This window comes from Stomoxys calcitrans, chromosome 5 (assembly GCF_963082655.1).
Source record: "Stomoxys calcitrans chromosome 5, idStoCalc2.1, whole genome shotgun sequence".
Classification (NCBI taxonomy): domain Eukaryota; kingdom Metazoa; phylum Arthropoda; class Insecta; order Diptera; family Muscidae; genus Stomoxys; species Stomoxys calcitrans.
In genome coordinates, this window is record NC_081556.1 from 66030403 (window position 1) to 66047441 (window position 17039).

The 17039-nt window shown below is 37.1% G+C and overlaps 1 protein-coding gene across 2 annotated transcripts in view; it reads right to left on the bottom strand.

Annotated features, from left to right (window-relative positions):
* Positions 1-11706, bottom strand: part of LOC106083357 (uncharacterized) — a 303300-nt gene extending 291594 nt beyond the window's left edge. Inside the window, exon 1 of one of the 2 annotated variants that reach the window (XM_059370091.1) lies at positions 11249-11706. The gene's annotated coding sequence lies outside the window, so the exon portion shown is untranslated. Of the gene's footprint in view, positions 1-11235 lie in introns of both variants that reach the window. The other variant, XM_059370090.1, reaches the window with a different exon arrangement.
* Between the last annotated feature and the right edge of the window lie 5333 nt (positions 11707-17039).

Consider the following 17039-nt stretch of genomic DNA (forward strand, 5'->3'; position numbering starts at 1 on the left):
TCTTCCCAATATTGAGAGAGTCAGTGATTATCTCGTCGTCGCCTTAGTGAGCTGGGGATGTCCATCTTTCTCACCTTTGCATCCTAGGGAGTGTGAATAGCTCTGACGAGCTTTTTTACTGTATCAATATATTGCGCTGACGCATAGCACAGCGTTAATATGTTCCCTCTATGCTCGCAGCTCATAATTCGTTTAGGTGGACCCCTTCAGAGTTCAACTCATGGGACCGACGATCTGGTGGAATCCTACCGGATGTACAGCCGATATCAATGACAATATAAGAGGGCGCCTCCTTACCTTTCTCACAGACCACCTTCTCCTTTCGTGATGGTTTTGGCATCCTTTTAGAAGTCACAGTCCACTTTGAAGACTCAGGGGCCGTGGGCGCTTCTTCTCTTCTTCCGTCTCTTCCTCATTTGTTTGTCTGAAAAATGGTTATGCGCTTGAAGCATTACTCTCGACTGCAGTTGCCAAGACACCCGCATATAGGAGGAAGGACAACATGCTACGGTCTGATGCCAACACCGCAGCTGTTGGATCTTTCAGTGTGAGTCTACCCGCAGAGGTAAGTATGTCCGCCTACGCCGAAATTGTCTATGCTTAGTTTAAAACTCTAAAAAGGGTAGAACAAATCAACAGTTCTTTCTGACAGTCTATTGTGATTTCCAGGTGGTAAGTTAACTCAAATGAGATTTAGTTACAGTTTAGTATCGATTATATTTACAGATAATCGGAACTAAACTGTTCCTAATTTCACGGCATTAAAAACGAAGATAAAATATTTTTATTTCAATTAATTACATTAGCTATCCTGGAGTGGAAAACATTACATTGGCGAAAAATACGTATTTTTCAGGCAGAGAAGAAAAAACACAAACGACATTTGTGTTAAGTAACTTCGTAAGCAATGATTAAATTTTTTTTTATTCTATTTATGCCTGAATAAAAAAAATGTGTTACAAATTCCTGTAGTGGTTTATAGGTATATTCATAAATCCGCATTAAAACAAAAACACAAAATACTTCCGATTTAAAATAACTGCAATGAAAAAACTAAACAAAATAAATGAAACAAAAATTATTTATGTACTGTAAAAATGAAAAAAACTTTTTAACTTAATTACCCGATGAACACTTCTAGCCCCGAACTATCCGTACAATCGTTGCTCAACTGCTTTTTAAATGTAAATGGATGTTATTTTTATACCCTCCACCATAGCACCTCGAAATATGCGTCAAAGGCGTCTATATATATTCTTGATCGTCATGACATTTTATGTCGATATAGCCATGTCCTTCCGTCTGTCGAAACCACGCTAACTTTCGAAGGAGTAAAACTAAACGCACAAATATATCTTATTAGTGTAGGTCAGCGGGGATTGTAAATGGGCCAAATCGGTTCATGTTTTGATATAGCTGCCATATAAACCGATCTGGCGTCTTGACTTCTTCAGCTTTTAGAGGACGCTAATCTTATTCAATTTGGCTGTAATTTTGCACGTGATGTTTTGGTATCACCTCCAACAACTGAGCTAACTATGATTCAAATCGGTTTATAACCTGGTCTAGCTGCCATATAAACCGATCTGGGGTCTTGACTTCTTCTGCTTTTAGAGGACGTTATTCTTATCCAATTTGGCTGTAATTTTACACGTGATGTTTTGGTATCACCTCCAATAATTGTGCTTACTACGATTCAAATCGGTTCATAACCTGGTCTAGCTACCATATAAACCGATCTGGGGTCTTGACTCCTTCAGCTTTTAGAGGACGCTAATCTTCTCCAATTTGGCTGTAATTTTGCACGTGATGTTTTGGTATCACCTCCAACAACTAACTATGATTCAAATCGGTTCATAACCTGGTCTAGCTGCCATATAAACCGATCTGGGGTCTTGGCTTCTTCTGCTTTTAGAGGACGCTATTCTTATCCAATTTGGCAGTAATTTTGCACGTGATGTATTGGTATCACCTCCAACTGGTCCAACTGCCATTTAACCCGATCTTGGATCTTGACTTCTTGAGCCGCTGGAGGGCGCAATACTCGTCCGAAAATTTTGCATGAGGTGTTTTGTTATGACTTCCAATAACTGTGGTAAGTATGGCGCAAATCGGTAAATAATCGCATATAGCTGCCTATAAGCCGATCTTTGATCTTGGCTTATTTAGCCTCTAGAGGGCGCAATTCTCATAAATTGTGTACAACGCCTTCTCCCATGGCCTTTAACATATGTGTCCAATATGGTCTGAATCGATCAATAGCTTGATACTGCTCCTATATAAACCGGTCTCCCGATTTTGCTTCTTGAGCCCCTACAAGTCGCAATTCTTATGCGAATGGACTGAAATATTACACAATGTTCAGCATTCAATTTCCTTTTGTAGTCCGAATCGGACTATAACTTGATATAGCTCCAATAGCATAACATTATTCTTTGTTTTCCTAAAAAGAGATACCGAGCATAGAACTCGACAAATGCTATCCATGGTGGAGGGTATATAAGATTCGGCCCGGCCGAACTTAGCACGCTCTTACTTGTTTTTCTTTCGTAAGAGTCAACTCAAGAGAGAAACAAAAGGAAATGGGTGAACATTAAAACTAATAAAAACCCAATTAAATTAACAAAAAGAAGCTAACAACAAAGTTATAACGTGTTTTGTAAAAATAATTTTATGTTTAAAAGCAAAAAAATTACAACAATCGTTTGGAAAATTGCTAAATCACTTTCGTTACGATGGGAAAGTGAATTGCAAGTGTAATATTATTCTCTCAGTATTATTAATGAATATATATATAAAGGGTGATTTTTTTGAGGTTAGGATTTTCATGCATTAGTATTTGACAGATCACGTGGGATTTCAGACATGGTGTCAAAGAGAAAGATGCTCAGTATGCTTTGACATTTCATCATGAATAGACTTACTAACGAGCAACGCTTGCAAATCATTGAATTTTATTACCAAAATCAGTGTTCGGTTCGAAATGTGTTCAAATTTTGACAAATTTTGTTCAGCGATGAGGCTCATTTCTGGTTGAATGGCTACGTAAATAAGCAAAATTGCCGCATTTGGAGTGAAGAGCAACCAGAAGCCGTTCAAGAACCGCCCATGCATCCCGAAAAATGCACTGTTTGGTGTGGTTTGTACGCTGGTGGAATCATTGGACCGTATTTTTTCAAAGATGCTGTTGGACGCAACGTTACGGTGAATGAACACATTTCGAACCGAACACTGATTTTGGTAATAAAATTCAATGATTTGCAAGCGTTGCTCTTTAGTAAGTCTATTCATGATGAAATGTCAAAGCATACTGAGCATCTTTCTCTTTGACACCATGTCTGAAATCCCACGTGATCTATCAAATACTAATGCATGAAAATCCTAACCTCAAAAAAATCACCCTTTACAAATGCAACTTTTGGCCATGAACATTCCAAAGAATTTATATAGCAGTTTTAAATATTTTTTTTGAAAAAGAAAAATTATATACCATATTTTGAATTTTGGTAATCATACTTCTAGCAACAACACACTTTTGCTGACAACTAAATGTTTTTTGCTATACGTTAGGTAAGGTTAGGTTTAAGTGGCACACGTTTTCGCCCTTGTGATACCATAGGAACAGAAGAAGGAAGATGCCTTCTAGTTCCTACCGTTGAACCATCCAGATCGCTTTAAAAAGCCCAATAACTTGTGAATGTTCACATCCGCTTAATCAGTTCTCAACGAAATGAGGATCTAAAAGGAACTCCTTCTGACTGCTAGTGCGGGACACACACACGAAAAGTGTTCTATAGTCTCTTCTCTTCGATGCCCTCACAGCTTCTGCGGAAGTCGTTGCTGGCAACCTTCAGTCTGTCAGCATGTTTTCCGATTAGACAGTAACTTGTCATAACGGAAGCAATTACTGAGATATCTGTTGTAGCCAATGGGTAGTTTATAGTCTCACAAGCTCGTTCGCTTTACAATTCCCTTGGGATATCTCTGTGGCCCGGTACCCAGAACAGGTGAATTTTGAAATGTTTAGCCATCTCCTTGAGAGATCTGCGACAGTCGAGGGCGGTTTTTGTGTTCAGAAATGCGTCGTAATGACATTATATCTTAGCCATTCCACCACCTCCTTAATTGCAAGGATCTCCGCTCGATACACTGTGCTGTGGTCGAGTAACCCTTTCGATATGACCAGTTCTACATCTTTAGAGTACACCCCAAAGCCCACCTGGCCGTTTAGTTTGGAACCATCCGTATAGAAGTCTATGTAACTTGTGTTACCAGGAATATCGTAGTTCCAATCGGTTCTATCAGGAATGTGGTGCAGTACTTTTTATCAAAAAGCGGCTCATGGAGGTTATAATACAAACTGCCTGGAACATCGGATATTGTATCAAGGATAACACAGTATCCGTAGCCGCCACATGACCAATTAGAAAGCTTCATTAACCTCACGGCAGTGGTTGCCGCAATTTGTCTCGCCACAATGTCCAGAGGCATAAGATGTAGCATTAAATTCTGTGCATCAGATGGTGTCATCCTCAGTGCGGCTGTGATCCACAAACAAGCCATCCTTTGGTTCCGGTTAAGTATTGAGCAGTAGGTGGACTTTTGGAGCCCCGCCCACCAGACCACAACACCATATAACATTATAGGTCTGACAACTGCAGTATTTACCCAATGCTTGGCACGCGGCCTAAACCCAAAACTTTTGCCAATGGCTCTCTTGCAGCTGTATAGGGCAAGGAGAGGAGACAATTCACCTCCTTGAGGTATTCCTCTGCTGATCCATCTTTTTAGACCCACAGATCCCAAGCCTGCCGTAATGCATCCTTTAGTAGGTAAGTTATTAATAAACTTTCTTACGGTAGAGTTGATGCCTTGAAACTCCAACTCCTTCATGATTGACGTCGGTTTTACATTATTGAAAGCACTTCAATGTCAAAAAATGCTACTATTGTATATTCCTTGACAGCGAGAGAACCCTCGATGTAGCCGACTAGGTCGAGAAGGGCTGTTTCAGTGGATTTGCCTCTACTATATGCATACTGCTGCCGCGACAGGCGATCTCGAGGGATTTTTGCGCTAAGATATGTTTCTATCGACCTCTCAAGAGCCTTCAGCATAAAGGATGACAAACTAATAGGACGAAAATCGTTTGCCTCTGGGGTCCAACATGGCGGTCGCTGCTTGCCCCTTGGCTTGGGACTAGGACATGCTGACACAAGCGAGCCATTCAGGACCTTCGTGATCCGCTTGACCACTATGTCTATATCCTCCGCAGTTTTCACTTCCTTTTCTGGTCTAGAAGGGATAGACGTGCAGAAATTGTGCCGAAATTAATCCCAATCCGCATCTCTTCTGATAAGCCGAGATACCACTTCTGCAGTATTTTCTCCAACGCTGAAACTAATATAACGATGATCAGAGAAGCTGTGGTCATCCAAAACATCCCAGCCGCATATTATTCCACTTGTATCTTCTGATGCAAAGGTAAAATCTAGTACCTCCTGCCTGTTCCTGGTAATTAAGGTCGGTTTATCCCCTTTATTACAAATCGCCAGATTGCAACTTATTGTATAACTTTTTACTTTTTTTGTGAAATACAATGCTACGAAAATAGTATTTGTATGTATACCGCTTGGCTGTCAGTTAAACAATTTAAATGCCTTTATCTGAATCCCTTTGCTGATTTATTCGTTCAACGGGCTTAGGGTCATTTGAGTTTGGATGTTAGATGTACTCCATTATTAAGAGACTTTATTTGAGCCCGATATTCTCATGTGGATTATGGGAGTTTAGGGGGTGGTGTGGACCTCAAGAAACGTGTTCCCGCAAGTGGGTATGAATTTCGTGATCTACTCCCAAATACCTTTCATTTGAGTTCCATATTGCCTTGACCCATAAATATGTATGTCCGATTTATGGGTGTTTTCGGTGTGAGTTGGTCCCCAGACACTTGGCCGTGAAAAAATATCCGCATCGTGCTCTGCTCCCAAATACCATTTATTTCAACCCCATATTGCCATTGGTTAGAGGGAAGTTTATGGGATGAGGCGTAACCCAATCATTTGGCCCCAACATTGGTTATCATATTTGTTTTCTAATCTCAAATACTTTTCATTTGGTGGGTAAATATGTACTCTTGGGCGGAGGGCGGTGCTCCAAATACATTGTCCAACATTTGGATATCAGATTCGTATTCTACTCCCAAATACCATTACTTGAGCCCCATATCACGATGGTCATTAAATAATAGCTGTTTGTGGTGTGTTTTTGGGAAGGGGTAGACCCCCAGAAAATTTGTACCGAAAATGGGTATCAATTTCGTGCTCTACTACCCAATATTTTTCATTGGAGCCCCGCATCGACCTGGTCGGTAAATATGTCCGATTTAGGTTTGTTTTAGGGAGTGGGGTTGTCCCCCAAACACTTAGCTCTGAAATTAAATCAGCATCGTGCTCTACTCTCAATATCATTTATTTGAACCCCACATTGCCAATGGACTCAAAGTTGGATATCAAATTCATTTCCTAATCTCAAATACCTTTCATTTAAACTCCTTATTGCAAAAGTCAGCAAATAGGTCCGCTTTGTGGAGAACTCCACTCTCTTTAAGACCCAAATTGCCATGGTAAGCAAATACGCCCTATTTGTGGGTTGTTATGGGGGTGGGACGTCCCCTAGACAGTTGGTCCCGAATGTTGATATCAGATTCGTGGTCTACTCCAAAATACTTTTCATTTGCGCCCCATATTTGCATAGTCGGCAAACATGTCCGGTTTGGGGTGTTCTGGGGGATGAGGCGGTGACTTTTCATTCAGTGACTTTCTCTGAAAATATATATCAGCTTCGTATTCTACTCTAGAGTTCCTCTTATTGGAGCCCCATATTGCAATGGTCAGCAAAAACTTTATATTTGGGTGGTGTTATGGGGTAGGTTGGGCCCATAGAAACTTTTTCCCTAGAATTGATATTAGATTCATGGGGTACTTCCAAAACCCTTTCACTTGAGCCTCATATTGTTATGCTCGTAAATTTGTGCTCTTTGGGGGGTGTTTTTGGGGAGGGACGGCCCCTAAAACACTTGGATCCACATTTGGATATCATATTCGTATTCTATACTAAAATACCTTCTATTTGATCCCCATATTGCGATGGTCAATAAATAAGTCCTATTTGGGGGTGTTTTTAGGGAGGGGCGCCATCCCCTCCCGCCCCCAACACTTGGTCGCAAATTTTGATATCAGATTCGTATTCTACTCGTAAATACCTTTCATTTAAGTCCCATATTGCCATGGTCGGTAAATATGTCCGATTTAGGGGTGTTTTGGGGGTAGGGTTGGTCCCCCACACACTTAGTCCGACAATTGGATATCAGATACGTTTCATAATCTTAAATACCTTTCATTTGAGTCCCATATTTTCGTGATTGGGCTATATATAAATTTGGTAAGTTTTGGGGGGTGGGGCGGCCCCCCTAGGTATCCCATCCGACATTTGGATACAAAATTGTTGTTTTTAGGTTACTATAAGAGAACACATATAATTTGGCTTAAATCGCACTCCCATTTCCAATATCTGGCGTTTCTGAAAATTAGGGTAAGTGGGAGGGAACAAGTCCAAACAGATAATTTTGAGGTTAAGAAATCGTAGCAACCTTATTTTCAAACTGAGTGGTTTTCTTTTAAGGATATGTATTTTGTTTTCCATAAAAATACAATGCCCTTTTATTAAGTTGCAGCAAATTTTAACCCATTTTTATTTTTGTATTGAATTAAGGTAGCAATATCGTTAATTCGCGTCTGCATATCCTTGGGTTTCAAAAAAACCGTGATTTTAGTATTCGTATCATTGTGTTAAGGATGCATGCATATTTTTAAATGCCGTGGTTTATATTCACACAACGTCTTTTAAGCTAGGACGCTATCCTTGTTTATGTGCTGCATCGCCCCAGCATGGGATAACTATAACACTGGCTGGAACTTTGAGCTTCGATCTGTGTGGTGTTCATCGTTATCACGAGAAGCTTAGCTGCGAGCGCCCGGTAGCGGGTCCACGGGTTGCGGATAGTAAAATGCTCCATTCGGAGTAGCTGCAAATGCAGTCGCGCACAATCAGCTGTATCGAGCACAGAGTCCGGGCGGCACTGGCTCTTGTATAAATACTGAGTACCTATGATGCTCTATACGACAAGGCGAGTTATTGACGCCTTCATATAACCAATGCCCATCATATTCTGGCGGCGATCGGTCCTTTACGCCGGAACGAACGAATAAGAGCTAGACGAGGATCTCTACCTTCACATATAGACATGTGACTACTATGTTGTTGTAGTTGCATCGAAAATATTACCAAAATCCTAAAACTAAGGCCAAAACCATTAAGTTTGAGTAAACTTTTTTTTGTGTGCATTTAACTAACCTCGGGCTTATTTGAACCTCTAGAGAACGCAATTCTCAGATTTGGCTGAAAATTTTTACTATGACGTTTTTTATGACTTTGGCACCTCTGGAAATACGGTTCGAATCGGTTCAAAGCCTGATGTAGCTCCCATAAAAACCAATCTCCCGGACAATCGCCGATTGTGTAAATGAAAATGTGTGAAAAATGAAAGTGCTTTTTTGCTAATGACTTAAAAGTGGCAATTAGGCACTATTAATCCTGGTGTAATATGGTGGCAGGATTGTGTTGTCTACTGATATTAAATTAAAATTGTAAACTTTGTAATGAATCCATACAAAATGTTGAACTTCTAAACAACAATTGAGACGCTTCCTTTAAAATGCTAAATAAAATATATATATATATATATATGTATATATATATATATATATATATATATATATATATATATATACAAAATGTTGAACTTCTAAACAACAATTGAGACGCTTCCTTTAAAATGCTAAATAAAATATATATATATATATATATATATATATATATATATATATATATATATATATATATATATATAATCGCAAACTTTTCACGGAAGTTTGCGATTACAAATCGGAATCAATTCGAACTATACACTGTTGACTTTCCGGTTTTTGTGCGATATTCATTTTATTGACATATGTACATATATTTCGTTGGGAACACGTAAACAGCAGAAGCAGCAGCAGTAATGTATTGCCTAATTGCATATTTCATACGTAGCTTCGGTAGCAAACGTTAAATATTACAATATAATTATTTATGTTGTCTACGCGTTCAAGATCAGTTATTTTTGACAAGGGTAACTACCGAACCAATGGTTTTCCAACTTATTTATTTGTTGACAATCATGGGTGATTTCATTTATTACTAAAATCACCATTTGGTATTAAATCAAATTGTTTAAAAAATTGGCCGAATGGTTATGAGTATATCTGCATCAGCTGTATTATTCGATCAATCATCAATGTTATGAGCTTAGACAAAAATTGTCTAAATGAGAAAACAATATTGCTCGTAACTTCAAAGAAATCTGCGGAGAGGCTGCATAAGGTTTGTTGTTGTTGCATATTCAAGCAAACATCGTCGTACTCCACGTTTCGTCTTTGTTCTTTTTTTTTATTGTCTATGCGTTCAAGATCAGTTAATTTTGGATCCCATATATAGAACAGGGGAAACTACCAAACCAATGGTTTTCCAACTTATTTATTGGTTCTTAAATTATAAGAAAGGATTTACCGTCTTCGAAAATCTGTTTAGCCGAGCTCATGTGAATTCCGCGTAATCATTATATATAATGTAACATACAAGTTTTAAGGCAATTGAGACAATTTGAGGCTGCAGACAACTTTTTGCCATCTGAAAAACGCAGAAAAGGTTTGCTGTTTTAGCAAAAAACATTCCTGCTGTCCCGTTTTCAGTAGATTTACCGTTGTTTCAGTAAACATATTTGCTATTACCGATTTCTCCGAGTGTAACAAATTTTAAAGTAAAGTGGAGGGAGCGGTAAAAAAGCGTTAAGTTCGGCCGGGCCGAACTTTGGATACCCTTTCGTCATAATCCTGTGAAAATGCATAATTTATGCCCCCATAGCAGCTTTATCGAAATATGATCCCATTTGGACCACATTTGACACGGATATTGAGTGTCTAATAAGTACAAGTCATTGTTCAATTTTGTAGAACAAAATATTGGTCTTTTTGATAGCCATAGTCATCTGAACCATATACGACACGGATGTCGAAAAGCCTAACATCAGTCAAAGTGTCAAATTTCAGCGAAATCGCATAATAAATGTGCCTTTTATGGTGCCGAGACTTTAAATCGAGAGATCGGCTTCATGGCAGATATCCACATCTCAATCGATTTGAGCTAAATTGAAGAAAAATGTCAAAGGGCCTAACACAAGTCACTGTCTCAAATTTCAGCGCAATCGAATAATAAATACGCCTTTTCCGGACCCAAAACCTCAAATCAAGAGATCCTTTATATATGGCAGCAATATCCAAATCTGAACCGATCTGGGCCAAATTGAAGAAGAATATCGACTGGCCTAACACAACTCACTGTCCCAAATTGAGCAAAATCGGATAATAAATGTGGTTTTTATGGTCCTAAGACCTCAAATAGGCGGATCGGTCTGTATGGGGCTATATCAAGATATAGTCCGATATAGCCCATCTCGAACTTAACCTGCATTTGGACAAAACAAGAATCTGTGTAAAGTTTCAGCTCAATATCTCTATTTTTAAAGGCTGTAGCGTGATTTCAACAGACAGACGGACGGATATGGCTAGATCGTCTTAGATTTTACGCTGATCAAGAATATATATACTTTATAGGGTCGGAAATGGATATTTCGATGAGTTGCAAACGGAATGACAAAATTAATATACCCCCATCCTTCGGTGGTGGGTATAAAAATAAAATCCCAGAGCGGACCGAAAAAAATTAACAGTGAGCTGAGGGCAGTAACAAATCGCTCCGGCTTCTTGCTATCTATTACGCAAACACTTGCATCAAGAATTTGCTGCATACTTGATTATAAATATTATAATAAAGTAACGAGTAGTTAACTGTTTAATAATTCATTTAATTATTGGACAATATGCACCGTCGTCAAGAATCGGATGTGCGCACTAAATTACACTTATCTTTGAATGTTTAAAATTTTGTGAAATAGATTAATCACAACGGCCCAAACATACAAATCAATTACATTCTTTGAATCGACTCAATTTTATTTAGATATAAGAGGAACATATTCGGGAGCAGATAGGCAATTACAAATCAGAGTCTTACCATTCGAACTGACCATGTTCAATTGTTGTTCAGCATTTCTTTGCACCGTATCCACAAAATAAACGTAAAAATCTCCGTAGATTCATATTAAAACAATACTTATGTATATCATTTCCCAGACACTTCGACTAAATGATTCACTATTGGCTAAATCCTTTGGAAAATTTCACACACCTCTAATAAAAGCTGTTAAGAAGTAGTAACAAAATCTGATGCACTACAAGGACTTTTTATTTAAACGAAACATATAGTTTCACTGTTTTGATAAAAAAAAATAATTGTGCATTGCTCTTCATGAGACTTTTATTTTGCTATTTTGATTAAACGCTTTACACGCTCTTATTTCATTTATACATGCAACTTTTTAATTTCTACACGTTTTGCTTAGAAGCATTAAAAATCGTCCGAAATCATTCTGTACCGTTTTACGGATAACATTTGTCTACGCGTGCCAAGATACTCAGCATTTGAATCATCAACTTAACGAATGTCAAATATTTTATACTCTGCATTATTTTAACAACTCAAAATATAACATCTGGGAGATAAAGTAAGTAACATTTCTAACATGCGATTTATATTTTACCACCCTTGAAACGCAGTTGCGACATGCGCAAACATTATTATTGCAGTAAGAGACGGAAATCTATATCCGCTGTACATATTTGTATTTCCACCACATAGGATGGGAGTACTAATCTCCACGTTCCAGTTGTATCACCTCGACATATTGGTCTATTTCCCTATTTAATACATACAAACATAACTGCATTCTTGACATTCAAAGCTGCCTGGCTAAACCCGTTGTAATTACGATTGTGTTCAAACTTGCAAAATTAAAGAAAAAGAGATGCCCAAAATAAAATAATCCAAAATATACACTTCTTCGAAATATAAAAGTTATGAGGGGAATAACTTTGTTTGGTGTCGTAGAAATATATGCTTCGCATGCAGTAAAGATATTGAATTACAACTTTTACAAGTTTAATGATGTTTATTTAATGGTTATTTATTAACAATAAAAAAATTAATATGAATTTTACGAAATCAAATTCTTCTACTTTCCCATTGTCATCATCAGAAGGGCCAATGGTATCTTTTTACCCATCTACCAAGCAAAATGTTTCGCATTGGCAGCTCAAACTGCAATATTTGCAAAAGTTTGTCAAAGTTTATGAAAATTCTCATTAATTTGCTGCATAAAATTAAAAGCCGACACGGTTGCATTTTTTTTTTTAGACATCCTCAATATTCCGAAAAAATCACCAAATGCTTTTTCTTCAAAACGAAATAAATAGCGTCTGCCATAAAATGCAACCCCGATTCACTCCGGCTCGAGGTCGGCTCTTTTTTCCATTGAAGCTGACTAAAACTATAGCATTCCTATACGGCTGCCTAGGGAGCTATACCGTTAATTAATACCAAAACAACACCACATGGCATCTATAATACATATCTATACCAAATGGTATTGTTTTAGTAATACTTTAAGGTCGATACGTTGGTATCAATTTTTCGTTAGGTGGGTGTAGGAATAATTTCAAACGCAATAATAAATTTCATATACGCTTATATTTTAACAGCCGTATTCACAAAAATTACTAATGAAGCATTAAAATGCACAATAGTTATTAAACGATTGTTGTATAATAAACCCATTATAGCATTTCGTATTCCATTATAGCATTTCGTATTTCGTATTCCGTATTTACAATAGCAGTTGAATAATTAAAGTGAGATTCTTTATTTTGCTTTGGTAACCCTATGCCGTTTTGGCGATGGTGTCAAAAAAATTAGTTAGGCCTAACCTAACCTTAAGTGGCAGTCTGCCCTCAGACTCCTTTAGACGTTTTCGTCCATTGTGATACCACTGGAACAGAAGAAGGAAGATGCCTTCTAGTTCCTACCGTTGACCCATCCAGATCGCGTTCAAAAGCCCAATAACCTGCGAATATTCACATCCGCTAAATCAGACAGGTTTTCAAAGAAATGAGAAAAAAAAATTGTTATTGCGTTGGTTTTTTCACGATCGGTTCCAGACATTATCAAACTTATCGGTGTAATAATTATTTAAAAAAAAAGCTGCAATTCATTAAGAACATATACATTTGTTCTTGTCACAAGTAGCTGGGATATAATATGCGTGCAATTATAAACATAAAAATATTCTTTATTTTTATAAACCGGTGCAGGGTCGAATGTTGGGTTTGCTTTATTTAGTTTGTATCGCTAAAAGTGAGCCTGGCTATTTTATTACAAAATCACAAAATTTGCACAAAAGGCCATCGGAACATCTAAAATTGCAATGATTTATAACCAGCGTAATTTTAGAATAACTCCTATTGACTTATTTAACGCCTTTAACTCATAAAATGAATTTTTGATGAATTAAATGTACTCTAATAGATTTGCAATAAGCTGATTCATGCCGTACAAATAAAAATGGGAGAGACCAATTAAAAAATTTTTATTTTTGGTTTTGACTAATATTCGATAGAATTCTTATTTGCAAATGTATGCAGAAATTACAATAAGTGAGGTTATTATTTGGTTAAAGAAGGGCAGGGCCTACAATAACTTATGCTCACTAAACAAAGCTTTTTTATACCTTCCACCATAGGATGAGAGTACACTAATTTCGTCATTCTGTTTGTAACTCCTCGAAATATTCGTCTAAGACCCCATAAAGAATATATATTCTTGATCGTTATGACATTTTAAGTCGATCCAGCCATGTCCGTCTGTCTGTCGAAAGCACACTAACTTTCGAAGAAGTAAAGCTAGCCGCTTGAAATTTTACACAAACACTTATTATTAGTGTATGTCGGTTGGGATTGTAAATGGGCCATATCGGTCCATGTAAACCGATATTGAATCTTGACTTCTTGAGCTATTCTTATCCGACTTGGCTGAAATTTTGAATGACGTGTTTTGTTATAAATTATTAAATAAATAAATTATTGAATTATATAAATTATATTGTAAGTTACGGAATTCCAAGACAAAAACGAAATGGTATTATTTAATATATTTATTCTTTTTTATATATAAATTAACATGGGTGATCATTTTGAGGTTTTAAATTCTGCTTCCGAGTGCTTAAAATTTTTCATTTTGCCTGTTGAGGCGAAGATCATTTAGTTTCACAATTTTTCGTTTTGTTTCTCTTTCGAGACTAGCTCAATGATCGGAGATTCGATTGTACGGGATTCAAAGCAGCAGCGAGAGCCGTTGCCGTTGTGTAGCGTTCGATGTCATAAATACAACATCCAATAGATGCACACATATGGCATGTGTATACCATGGAAGCTGAGTAGTCATACGGAGAAAAATCTATCAATACAAAGAAAATACATGCGATGGAAAAGAAGAGTTGTTGTGAAACCTAATATGGCCGATGAGCTATTCTAACCAAATGACGAAACGCTTTCCATAGTGGTTGGTGTGTGTAGTGGTCTCTGGATTTCTTTCGATCATTGAGCTCGTCTCAAAAGAGAAACAAAACGAAAATTACTAACTATTTTTTGGAAAAGTTTTTCAGACTAAAAAGCAAAATATTTCGTTTAAATAAATTTTTTAAATAATATTTTTTCGACAGATAAAACTTCAATTAAAATAATAAAACGAGCATTAAGAGAAAATGTGTATAGAATTAGGTCTTAGAAAAGTGTTTGTTATATGTATATCTTTCGCAACAAATTTTATAAAAAATATTTTGGCAAGAAAATTCCATGAAGATTTTGGGCCAAAAAATTATATTTAAAAAAAAATTATATTGCGATTCCGTCTTTAAAAAAAATTGCATTAACCCATCAACGGCGAAAAATATCCAAGAATAGAGCTGCCTTAGAAAAATTCTAGCTCGTGTTAGGAAAGAGGTATTGTAATGAAATTTAGATTGGCGTAAATTGGACGACTGAAACCAGTTACAACAAGTGTTCCCGTCATGTTTTGAGGAAAAAATAGCTTGTCGAATTTTTTATATCCCAAAAATCAAGAGAAAAAACTCTCAAAATTTTTAGGAGTAAGATTTCTGGAATCCGTTCTAATGTCCCGTTGCATTTGATGGTTTCTATATTAAAAAAAAATTTATGGCAATAATCCTACTTCTTTTGACAACAGGTGCTATTTTATACCAAAATCATTAAATACAGCTTTCTTCGCGAAATGGTCATAAAATATTAAGAAAATGTTTTTTTTTTTTTTTGTTGTAGTGGCTTAGGAAAAATTATGGCTGCTATATAAACATCTGGGTTGCTGACTTCTCTAGCCTCTAGCCTGATATAGCTGCCATTTAAACCGATCTTGAATCTTGAACCACTGTAGGGCGCAATTATCATCCGATTGGGCTGAAATTTTGTACAACGGCTTCTATCATGACCTTCAGCATACGTGTCAAATATGGTCAGAATCGTTCTATAGCCTTATACAGCTCCCCTTTAATATATCGGGGAAAGAACTCGACAAATGCGAACCATGGTGGAGGGTATATAAGATTCGGCCGGACCGAACTTAGCACGCTTTTACTTGTTAAACCCTTAAAAGGCTATTAAAGGTTTTTGAATACGCATTCATTCATTTCTGCTTTCAAAACACAATAATAATTATAAAATAATTCAAGAAATGAACTCTTCGTCAAAAAATACAAAATCGTATGAGACTGAGAACTGAGTAAAACTGATAAACAAGACACCAAGTAACGAGATGAGTAAATGCATAAAATGAGCTCTTCAGCAAAAAGAAAGATTGATTCGGATTTCAGTGAGTGCACATTGTACAAAGCATGTATTCGGGTACATTTTGATTCGATAAAGTACTATTTTTCTTTTCGTACGCTTTCGTACTACGAAATTCGCTTGAAGGCAACGTGGTTGATTTGGCAAAAGCATGGGTGAACACGAAAAAGCATGAGAAAACAAACAGTTTGCAAGCGATTTGACAGTTCATATTTTGAAAATCGCTTGCAAACAAACAGTCTGCAAGCGATTTGGCAGTTCTTTGAAAATGATAGCGAGACGTTCATATACAGCGAGTAATTTTTTATAACTCACTGTAGCGGCAATGAATTCGAGATAAAAATACTCTAAAGAATGGTAGTTGTTTTTCAAGATTATTTACTCAACAGCAACTTGTTCGTTTTACTCTATCTTCAATGTCTCGCTCTTCGTCCAGCAAAACTGGTCACCAATGAATGGCTTTGTGCAGGGCTTTGATGCCTATTAGCACCTCATAAAGCCTACACAACTTTTTGTGAATACGGTTGTAGTTGTTATATAACTAAAGGGTGATTTTTTAAGAGCTATAGGAAAGTTTTTAAAAAAAGCACATAAAATTAAGAAAAATTCATGAAATTTTTATATGGATCGTTAGTACGGTCCATATAATTTAATGTTTGAAGATTATTTCAAGCAAATGTTGACCTTGACTGCACCTCAAAGGGTCCATCCACTAAATTTGGCAAACTCTTTCCAACATTTCGCCCGGTATCTCACGAACAAATGCTTCAATGTTGTTTTCCAATGCGTCAATCGAATCGGGCTTGTCTGTATAGACATAAGCGTTAATATAGCTCCACAAAAAATAGTCTAAAAGCGTTAAATCGCACGATGTAGGCGGCTAATAGTCCGGTCCCGGACATGAAAGAAAATGTTCACCGAACTCGCCTCTCAATAAGTCCATTGTTACGCGTGCTGTGTCATGCAAGTCAAGCTTTTGCATTTTGGGCAAAGAAAGTTGAATATCATCTCACAGTAACGCTCACCATTCACAGTTACGTTACAATTCGCATCATCTTTGAAGAGGTA